Here is a 12,562-nt window from a genome sequence, read left to right as displayed (position 1 = left end):
ATTCCTTTTTGTGGTTGTAGGGGCTGTTGATTGGAGTACACTAAAACAAACCTGATCTCTCTAGGACATTCAGAAGCCAAGTTATAAGCCCACAAAGGTGTAACTGGACTACTTCTTTAAATTGACACCAGATCTGGTGACCTTTGGGACATGGTTTGACCCCCTTAGGAAAGTGCTATCATCATGAAACGTTCAGATCACTTACAACTCAATAGATTCTACCTTCCTGTAACGTTTCAGCCTGATTGGACCTTGTTTTCACACAAATGAACCCAGAATGATGTGAAATTGTGCTTCGTGCAACATAATTCTGGGTGCCATTTAAAAACCATAAGTGCTAATGACTCCATTCCTTTTTGTGGTTGTAGGGGCTGTTGATTGGAGTACCCTAAAACAAACCTGATCTCTCTAGGACATTCAGAAGCCAAGCTATAAGCCCACAAATGTGTAACTGGACTACTTCTTTAAATTGACACCTGATGCGGTGATCTTTGGGACATGGTTTGACCCCCTATAGGAATGTGCTATCATCTTGAAACGTTCAGATCAATTACAACTCAATAGATTCTACCTTCTTGTAGCGTTTCAGCCTGACTGGACCTTGTTTTCACACAAATCGACCCAGAATGATGTGAAATTGTGCTTCGTGCAACATAATTCTGGGTGCCATTTACAAAGCATAAGTGCTAATGACTCCATTCCTTTTTGTGGTTGTAGGGGCTGTTGATTGGAGTACACTAAAACAAACCTGATCTCTCTAGGACATTCAGAAGCCAAGTTATAAGCCCACAAATGTGTAACTGGACTACGTCTTTAAATTGACACCAGATCCGGTGACCTTTGGGACATGGTTTGACCCCCTATAGGAATGTGAGATCATCATGAAACGTTCAGATCACTTACAACTCAATAGATTCTACCTTCTTGTAACGTTTCAGCCTGATTGGACATTGTTTTCACAAAAATGGACCCAGAATGATGTGAAATTGTGCTTCGTGCAACATAATTCTGGGTGCCATTTACAAACCATAAGTGCTAATGACTCCATTCCTTTTTGTGGTTGTAGGGGCTGTTTATTGGAGTACACTAAAACAAACCTGACCTCTCTAGGACATTCAGAAGCCAAGTTATAAGCCCACAAATGTGTAACTGGACTACTTCTTTAAAGTGCCACCAGATCCGGTGACCTTTGGGACATGGTTTGACCCCCTTAGGAAAGTGCTATCATCATGAAACGTTCAGATCACTTACAACTCAATAGATTCTACCTTCCTGTAATGTTTCAGCCTGATTGGACCTTGTTTTCACACAAATGAACCCAGAATGATGTGAAATTGTGCTTCGTGCAACATAACTCTGGGTGCCATTTACAAACCATAAGTGCTAATGACTCCATTCCGTTTTGTGGTCGTAGGGGCTGTTGATTGGAGTACACTAAAACAAACCTAACCTCTCTAGGACATTCAGAAGCCAAGTTATAAGCCCACAAAGGTGTAACTGGACTACTTCTTTAAAGTGACACCAGGCCCGGTGACCTTTGGGACATGGTTTTACCCCCTATAGGAATGTGCTATCATCTTGAAACGTTCAGATCAATTACAACTCAATAGATTCTACCTTCTTGTAGCGTTTCAGCCTGATTGGACCTTGTTTTCACACAAATCGACCCAGAATGATGTGAAATTGTGCTTCGTGCAACATAATTCTGGGTGCCATTTACAAAGCATAAGTGCTAATGACTCAATTCCTTTTTGTGGTTGTAGGGGCTGTTGATTGGAGTACACTAAAACAAACCTGATCTCTCTAGGACATTCAGAAGCCAAGTTATAAGCCCACAAATGTGTAACTGGACTACTTCTTTAAATTGACAGCAGATCCGGTGACCTTTGGGACATGGTTTGACCCCCTTAGGAAAGTGCTATTATCATGAAACGTTCAGATCACTTACAACTCAGTAGATTCTACCTTCCTCTAACGTTTCAGCCTGATTGGACTTTGTTTTCACACAAATGAACCCAGAATGATGTGAAATTGTGCTTCGTGCAACATAATTCTGGGTGCCATTTACAAACCATAAGTGCTAATGACTCCATTCCTTTTTGTGGTTGTAGGGGCTGTTGATTGGAGTACATTAAAAAAACCTGATCTCTCTAGGACATTCAGAAGCCAAGTTATAAGCCCACAAATATGTACCTGGACTACTTCTTTAGAGTGACACCAGATCCGGTGACCTTTGGGACATGGTTTGACCCCCTTAGGAAAGTGCTATCATCATGAAACGTTCAGATCAGTTACAACTCAATAGATTCTTCCTTCCTGTAACGTTTCAGCCTGATTGGACCTTGTTTTCACACAAATGAACCCAGAATGATGTGAAATTGTACTTCGTGCAACATAATTCTAGGTGCCATTTAAAAACCATAAGTGCTAATGACTCCATTCCTTTTTGTGGTTGTAGGGGCTGTTGATTGGAGTACATTAAAACAAACCTGATCTCTCTAGGACATTCAGAAGCCAAGTTATAAGCCCACAAATGTGTAACTGGACTACTTCTTTAAAGTGACACCAGGCCCGGTGACCTTTGGGACATGGTTTGACCCCCTATAGGAATGTGCGATCATCATGAAACGTTCAGATCACTTACAACTCAATAGATTCTACCTTCTTGTAACGTTTCAGTATGATTGGACCTTGTTTTCACACAAATGGACCCAGAATGATGTGAAATTGTGCTTTGTGCAACATAATTCTGGGTGCCATTTACAAACCATAAGTGCTAATGACTCCATTCCTTTTTGTGGTTGTAGGGGCTGTTGATTGGAGTACACTAAAACAAACCTGATCTCTCTAGGACATTCAGAAGCCAAGTTATAAGCCCACAAAGGTGTAACTGGACTACTTCTTTAAATTGACACCAGATCCGGTGACCTTTGGGACATGGTTTGACCCCCTTAGGAAAGTGCTATCATCATGAAACGTTCAGATCACTTACAACTCAATAGATTCTACCTTCCTGTAACGTTTCAGCCTGATTGGACCTTGTTTCCACACAAATGAACCCAGAATGATGTGAAATTGTGCTTCGTGCAACATAATTCTGGGTGCCATTTAAAAACCATAAGTGCTAATGACTCCATTCCTTTTTGTGGTTGTAGGGGCTGTTGATTGGAGTACCCTAAAACAAACCTGATCTCTCTAGGACATTCAGAAGCCAAGTTATAAGCCCACAAATGTGTAACTGGACTACTTCTTTAAATTGACACCAGATCCGGTGACCTTTGGGACATGGTTCGACCCCCTTAGGAAAGTGCTATCATCATGAAACGTTCAGATCACTTACAACTCAATAGATTCTACCTTCCTGTAACATTTCAGCCTGATTGGACCTTGTTTTCACACAAATGAACCCAGAATGATGTGAAATTGTGCTTCGTGCAACATAATTCTGGGCGCCATTTAAAAACCAACATGTGCTAATGACTCCATTCCTTTTTGTGGTTGTAGGGGCTGTTGATTGGAGTACACTAAAACAAACCTGACATCTCTAGGACATTCAGAAGCCAAGTTATAAGCCCACAAATGTGTAACTGGACTACTTCTTTAAAGTGACACCAGGCCCGGTGACCTTTGGGACATGGTTTGACCCCCTATAGGAATGTGCGATCATCATGAAACGTTCAGATCACTTACAACTCAATAGATTCTACCTTCTTGTAACGTTTCAGTATGATTGGACCTTGTTTTCACACAAATGGACCCAGAATGATGTGAAATTGTGCTTTGTGCAACATAATTCTGGGTGCCATTTACAAACCATAAGTGCTAATGACTCCATTCCTTTTTGTGGTTGTAGGGGCTGTTGATTGGAGTACACTAAAACAAACCTGATCTCTCTAGGACATTCAGAAGCCAAGTTATAAGCCCACAAAGGTGTAACTGGACTACTTCTTTAAATTGACACCAGATCCGGTGACCTTTGGGACATGGTTTGACCCCCTTAGGAAAGTGCTATCATCATGAAACGTTCAGATCACTTACAACTCAATAGCTTCTACCTTCCTGTAACGTTTCAGCCTGATTGGACCTTGTTTTCACACAAATGAACCCAGAATGATGTGAAATTGTGCTTCGTGCAACATAATTCTGGGTGCCATTTAAAAACCATAAGTGCTAATGACTCCATTCCTTTTTGTGGTTGTAGGGGCTGTTGATTGGAGTACCCTAAAACAAACCTGATCTCTCTAGGACATTCAGAAGCCAAGTTATAAGCCCACAAATGTGTAACTGGACTACTTCTTTAAATTGACACCTGATGCGGTGATCTTTGGGACATGGTTTGACCCCCTTAGGAAAGTGCTATCATCATGAAACGTTCAGATCACTTACAACTCAATAGATTCTACCTTCATGTAACATTTCAGCCTGATTAGACCTTGTTTTCACACAAATGAACCCAGAATGATGTGAAATTGTGCTTCGTGCAACATAATTCTGGGTGCCATTTAAAAACCATAAGTGCTAATGACTCCATTCCTTTTTGTGGTTGTAGGGGCTGTTGATTGGAGTATACTAAAACAAACCTGATATCTCTAGGACATTCAGAAGCCAAGTTATAAGCCCACAAAGGTGTAACTGGACTACTTCTTTAAATTGACACCAGATCCGGTGACCTTTGGGACATGTTTTGACCCCCTTAGGAAAGTGCTATCATCATGAAACGTTCAGATCACTTACAATTCAATAGATTCTACCTTCCTGTAACATTTCAGCCTGATTGGACCTTGTTTTCACACAAATGGACCCAGAATGATGTGAAATTGTTTCTCGTGCAACATAATTCTGGGTGCCATTTACAAAGCATAAGTGCTAATGACTCCATTCCTTTTTGTGGTTGTAGGGGCTGTTGATTGGAGTACACTAAAACAAACCTGATCTCTCTAGGACATTCAGAAGCCAAGTTATAAGCCCACAAATGTGTAACTGGACTACGTCTTTAAATTGACACCAGATCCGGTGACCTTTGGGACATGGTTTGACCCCCTATAGGAATGTGAGATCATCATGAAACGTTCAGATCACTTACAACTCAATAGATTCTACCTTCTTGTAATGTTTCAGCCTGATTGGACATTGTTTTCACAAAAATGGACCCAGAATGATGTGAAATTGTGCTTCGTGCAACATAATTCTGGGTGCCATTTACAAACCATAAGTGCTAATGACTCCATTCCTTTTTGTGGTTGTAGGGGCTGTTTATTGGAGTACACTAAAACAAACCTGACCTCTCTAGGACATTCAGAAGCCAAGTTATAAGCCCACAAATGTGTAACTGGACTACTTCTTTAAAGTGCCACCAGATCCGGTGACCTTTGGGACATGGTTTGACCCCCTTAGGAAAGTGCTATCATCATGAAACGTTCAGATCACTTACAACTCAATAGATTCTACCTTCCTGTAATGTTTCAGCCTGATTGGACCTTGTTTTCACACAAATGAACCCAGAATGATGTGAAATTGTGCTTCGTGCAACATAACTCTGGGTGCCATTTACAAACCATAAGTGCTAATGACTCCATTCCGTTTTGTGGTCGTAGGGGCTGTTGATTGGAGTACACTAAAACAAACCTAACCTCTCTAGGACATTCAGAAGCCAAGTTATAAGCCCACAAAGGTGTAACTGGACTACTTCTTTAAAGTGACACCAGGCCCGGTGACCTTTGGGACATGGTTTTACCCCCTATAGGAATGTGCTATCATCTTGAAACGTTCAGCTCAATTACAACTCAATAGATTCTACCTTCTTGTAGCGTTTCAGCCTGATTGGACCTTGTTTTCACACAAATCGACCCAGAATGATGTGAAATTGTGCTTCGTGCAACATAATTCTGGGTGCCATTTACAAAGCATAAGTGCTAATGACTCCATTCCTTTTTGTGGTTGTAGGGGCTGTTGATTGGAGTACACTAAAACAAACCTGATCTCTCTAGGACATTCAGAAGCCAAGTTATAAGCCCACAAATGTGTAACTGGACTACTTCTTTAAATTGACAGCAGATCCGGTGACCTTTGGGACATGGTTTGACCCCCTTAGGAAAGTGCTATTATCATGAAACGTTCAGATCACTTACAACTCAGTAGATTCTACCTTCCTCTAACGTTTCAGCCTGATTGGACTTTGTTTTCACACAAATGAACCCAGAATGATGTGAAATTGTGCTTCGTGCAACATAATTCTGGGTGCCATTTACAAACCATAAGTGCTAATGACTCCATTCCTTTTTGTGGTTGTAGGGGCTGTTGATTGGAGTACATTAAAAAAAACCTGATCTCTCTAGGACATTCAGAAGCCAAGTTATAAGCCCACAAATATGTACCTGGACTACTTCTTTAGAGTGACACCAGATCCGGTGACCTTTGGGACATGGTTTGACCCCCTTAGGAAAGTGCTATCATCATGAAACGTTCAGATCACTTACAACTCAATAGATTCTTCCTTCCTGTAACGTTTCAGCCTGATTGGACCTTGTTTTCACACAAATGAACCCAGAATGATGTGAAATTGTACTTCGTGCAACATAATTCTAGGTGCCATTTAAAAACCATAAGTGCTAATGACTCCATTCCTTTTTGTGGTTGTAGGGGCTGTTGATTGGAGTACATTAAAAAAAACCTGATCTCTCTAGGACATTCAGAAGCCAAGTTATAAGCCCACAAATGTGTAACTGGACTACTTCTTTAAATTGACACCAGATCCGGTGACCTTTGGGACATGGTTTGACCCCCTTAGGAAAGTGCTATCATCATGAAACGTTCAGATCACTTACAACTCAGTAGATTCTACCTTCCTCTAACGTTTCAGCCTGATTGGACCTTGTTTTCACACAAATGAACCCAGAATGATGTGAAATTGTGCTTCGTGCAACATAATTCTGGGTGCCATTTACAAAGCATAAGTGCTAATGACTCCATTCCTTTTTGTGGTTGTAGGGGCTGTTGATTGGAGTACACTAAAACAAACCTGATCTCTCTAGGACATTCAGAAGCCAAGTTATAAGCCCACAAATGTGTAACTGGACTACTTCTTTAAATTGACAGCAGATCCGGTGACCTTTGGGACATGGTTTGACCCCCTTAGGAAAGTGCTATTATCATGAAACGTTCAGATCACTTACAACTCAGTAGATTCTACCTTCCTCTAACGTTTCAGCCTGATTGGACCTTGTTTTCACACAAATGAACCCAGAATGATGTGAAATTGTGCTTCGTGCAACATAATTCTGGGTGCCATTTACAAACCATAAGTGCTAATGACTCCATTCCTTTTTGTGGTTGTAGGGGCTGTTGATTGGAGTACATTAAAAAAACCTGATCTCTCTAGGACATTCAGAAGCCAAGTTATAAGCACACAAATATGTACCTGGACTACTTCTTTAGAGTGACACCAGATCCGGTGACCTTTGGGACATGGTTTGACCCCCTTAGGAAAGTGCTATCATCATGAAACGTTCAGATCACTTACAACTCAATAGATTCTACCTTCCTGTAACGTTTCAGCCTGAATGGACCTTGTTTCCACACAAATGAACCCAGAATGATGTGAAATTGTGCTTCGTGCAACATAATTCTGGGTGCCATTTAAAAACCATAAGTGCTAATGACTCCATTCCTTTTTGTGGTTGTAGGGGCTGTTGATTGGAGTACCCTAAAACAAACCTGATCTCTCTAGGACATTCAGAAGCCAAGTTATAAGCCCACAAATGTGTAACTGGACTACTTCTTTAAATTGACACCAGATCCGGTGACCTTTGGGACATGGTTCGACCCCCTTAGGAAAGTGCTATCATCATGAAACGTTCAGATCACTTACAACTCAATAGATTCTACCTTCCTGTAACATTTCAGCCTGATTGGACCTTGTTTTCACACAAATGAACCCAGAATGATGTGAAATTGTGCTTCGTGCAACATAATTCTGGGCGCCATTTAAAAACCAACATGTGCTAATGACTCCATTCCTTTTTGTGGTTGTAGGGGCTGTTGATTGGAGTACACTAAAACAAACCTGACATCTCTAGGACATTCAGAAGCCAAGTTATAAGCCCACAAATGTGTAACTGGACTACTTCTTTAAAGTGACACCAGGCCCGGTGACCTTTGGGACATGGTTTGACCCCCTATAGGAATGTGCGATCATCATGAAACGTTCAGATCACTTACAACTCAATAGATTCTACCTTCTTGTAACGTTTCAGTATGATTGGACCTTGTTTTCACACAAATGGACCCAGAATGATGTGAAATTGTGCTTTGTGCAACATAATTCTGGGTGCCATTTACAAACCATAAGTGCTAATGACTCCATTCCTTTTTGTGGTTGTAGGGGCTGTTGATTGGAGTACACTAAAACAAACCTGATCTCTCTAGGACATTCAGAAGCCAAGTTATAAGCCCACAAAGGTGTAACTGGACTACTTCTTTAAATTGACACCAGATCCGGTGACCTTTGGGACATGGTTTGACCCCCTTAGGAAAGTGCTATCATCATGAAACGTTCAGATCACTTACAACTCAATAGCTTCTACCTTCCTGTAACGTTTCAGCCTGATTGGACCTTGTTTTCACACAAATGAACCCAGAATGATGTGAAATTGTGCTTCGTGCAACATAATTCTGGGTGCCATTTAAAAACCATAAGTGCTAATGACTCCATTCCTTTTTGTGGTTGTAGGGGCTGTTGATTGGAGTACCCTAAAACAAACCTGATCTCTCTAGGACATTCAGAAGCCAAGTTATAAGCCCACAAATGTGTAACTGGACTACTTCTTTAAATTGACACCTGATGCGGTGATCTTTGGGACATGGTTTGACCCCCTTAGGAAAGTGCTATCATCATGAAACGTTCAGATCACTTACAACTCAATAGATTCTACCTTCATGTAACATTTCAGCCTGATTAGACCTTGTTTTCACACAAATGAACCCAGAATGATGTGAAATTGTGCTTCGTGCAACATAATTCTGGGTGCCATTTAAAAACCATAAGTGCTAATGACTCCATTCCTTTTTGTGGTTGTAGGGGCTGTTGATTGGAGTATACTAAAACAAACCTGATATCTCTAGGACATTCAGAAGCCAAGTTATAAGCCCACAAAGGTGTAACTGGACTACTTCTTTAAATTGACACCAGATCCGGTGACCTTTGGGACATGTTTTGACCCCCTTAGGAAAGTGCTATCATCATGAAACGTTCAGATCACTTACAATTCAATAGATTCTACCTTCCTGTAACATTTCAGCCTGATTGGACCTTGTTTTCACACAAATGGACCCAGAATGATGTGAAATTGTTTCTCGTGCAACATAATTCTGGGTGCCATTTACAAAGCATAAGTGCTAATGACTCCATTCCTTTTTGTGGTTGTAGGGGCTGTTGATTGGAGTACACTAAAACAAACCTGATCTCTCTAGGACTTTCAGAAGCCAAGTTATAAGCCCACAAATGTGTAACTGGACTACGTCTTTAAATTGACACCAGATCCGGTGACCTTTGGGACATGGTTTGACCCCCTATAGGAATGTGAGATCATCATGAAACGTTCAGATCACTTACAACTCAATAGATTCTACCTTCTTGTAATGTTTCAGCCTGATTGGACATTGTTTTCACAAAAATGGACCCAGAATGATGTGAAATTGTGCTTCGTGCAACATAATTCTGGGTGCCATTTACAAACCATAAGTGCTAATGACTCCATTCCTTTTTGTGGTTGTAGGGGCTGTTTATTGGAGTACACTAAAACAAACCTGACCTCTCTAGGACATTCAGAAGCCAAGTTATAAGCCCACAAATGTGTAACTGGACTACTTCTTTAAAGTGCCACCAGATCCGGTGACCTTTGGGACATGGTTTGACCCCCTTAGGAAAGTGCTATCATCATGAAACGTTCAGATCACTTACAACTCAATAGATTCTACCTTCCTGTAATGTTTCAGCCTGATTGGACCTTGTTTTCACACAAATGAACCCAGAATGATGTGAAATTGTGCTTCGTGCAACATAACTCTGGGTGCCATTTACAAACCATAAGTGCTAATGACTCCATTCCGTTTTGTGGTCGTAGGGGCTGTTGATTGGAGTACACTAAAACAAACCTAACCTCTCTAGGACATTCAGAAGCCAAGTTATAAGCCCACAAAGGTGTAACTGGACTACTTCTTTAAAGTGACACCAGGCCCGGTGACCTTTGGGACATGGTTTTACCCCCTATAGGAATGTGCTATCATCTTGAAACGTTCAGCTCAATTACAACTCAATAGATTCTACCTTCTTGTAGCGTTTCAGCCTGATTGGACCTTGTTTTCACACAAATCGACCCAGAATGATGTGAAATTGTGCTTCGTGCAACATAATTCTGGGTGCCATTTACAAAGCATAAGTGCTAATGACTCCATTCCTTTTTGTGGTTGTAGGGGCTGTTGATTGGAGTACACTAAAACAAACCTGATCTCTCTAGGACATTCAGAAGCCAAGTTATAAGCCCACAAATGTGTAACTGGACTACTTCTTTAAATTGACAGCAGATCCGGTGACCTTTGGGACATGGTTTGACCCCCTTAGGAAAGTGCTATTATCATGAAACGTTCAGATCACTTACAACTCAGTAGATTCTACCTTCCTCTAACGTTTCAGCCTGATTGGACTTTGTTTTCACACAAATGAACCCAGAATGATGTGAAATTGTGCTTCGTGCAACATAATTCTGGGTGCCATTTACAAACCATAAGTGCTAATGACTCCATTCCTTTTTGTGGTTGTAGGGGCTGTTGATTGGAGTACATTAAAAAAAACCTGATCTCTCTAGGACATTCAGAAGCCAAGTTATAAGCCCACAAATATGTACCTGGACTACTTCTTTAGAGTGACACCAGATCCGGTGACCTTTGGGACATGGTTTGACCCCCTTAGGAAAGTGCTATCATCATGAAACGTTCAGATCACTTACAACTCAATAGATTCTTCCTTCCTGTAACGTTTCAGCCTGATTGGACCTTGTTTTCACACAAATGAACCCAGAATGATGTGAAATTGTACTTCGTGCAACATAATTCTAGGTGCCATTTAAAAACCATAAGTGCTAATGACTCCATTCCTTTTTGTGGTTGTAGGGGCTGTTGATTGGAGTACATTAAAAAAAACCTGATCTCTCTAGGACATTCAGAAGCCAAGTTATAAGCCCACAAATGTGTAACTGGACTACTTCTTTAAATTGACACCAGATCCGGTGACCTTTGGGACATGGTTTGACCCCCTTAGGAAAGTGCTATCATCATGAAACGTTCAGATCACTTACAACTCAGTAGATTCTACCTTCCTCTAACGTTTCAGCCTGATTGGACCTTGTTTTCACACAAATGAACCCAGAATGATGTGAAATTGTGCTTCGTGCAACATAATTCTGGGTGCCATTTACAAAGCATAAGTGCTAATGACTCCATTCCTTTTTGTGGTTGTAGGGGCTGTTGATTGGAGTACACTAAAACAAACCTGATCTCTCTAGGACATTCAGAAGCCAAGTTATAAGCCCACAAATGTGTAACTGGACTACTTCTTTAAATTGACAGCAGATCCGGTGACCTTTGGGACATGGTTTGACCCCCTTAGGAAAGTGCTATTATCATGAAACGTTCAGATCACTTACAACTCAGTAGATTCTACCTTCCTCTAACGTTTCAGCCTGATTGGACCTTGTTTTCACACAAATGAACCCAGAATGAGATGAAATTGTGCTTCGTGCAACATAATTCTGGGTGCCATTTACAAACCATAAGTGCTAATGACTCCATTCCTTTTTGTGGTTATAGGGGCTGTTGATTGGAGTACATTAAAAAAACCTGATCTCTCTAGGACATTCAGAAGCCAAGTTATAAGCACACAAATATGTACCTGGACTACTTCTTTAGAGTGACACCAGATCCGGTGACCTTTGGGACATGGTTTGACCCCCTTAGGAAAGTGCTATCATCATGAAATGTTCAGATCACTTACAATTCAATAGATTCTACCTTCCTGTAACATTTCAGCCTGATTGGACCTTGTTTTCACACAAATGGACCCAGAATGATGTGAAATTGTGCTTCTTGCAACATAATTCTGAGTGCCATTTACAAACCATAAGTGCTAATGACTCCATTCCTTTTTGTGGTTGTAGGGGCTGTTGATTGGAGTACACTAAAACAAACCTGATCTCTCTAGGACATTCAGAAGCCAAGTTATACGCCCACAAATGTGTAACTGGATTACATCTTTAAATTGACACCAGTTCAGGTGACCTTTGGGACATGGTTTTACCCCCTATAGGAATGTGCGATCATCTTGAAACGTTCAGATCACTTACAACTCAATAGATTCTACGTTCTTGTAGCGTTTCAGCCTGATTGGACCTTGTTTTCACACAAATGGACCCAGAATGATGTGAAATTGTGCTTCGTGCAACATAATTCTGGGTGCCATTTACAAACCATAAATGCTAATGACTCCATTCCTTTTTGTGGTTGTAGGGGC

The sequence above is a fragment of the Nothobranchius furzeri genome, chromosome 3 (genome assembly GCF_043380555.1).
Source record: "Nothobranchius furzeri strain GRZ-AD chromosome 3, NfurGRZ-RIMD1, whole genome shotgun sequence".
Taxonomy (NCBI): Eukaryota; Metazoa; Chordata; class Actinopteri; order Cyprinodontiformes; family Nothobranchiidae; genus Nothobranchius; species Nothobranchius furzeri.
Note: the sequence above shows the minus strand (reverse complement) of the source record.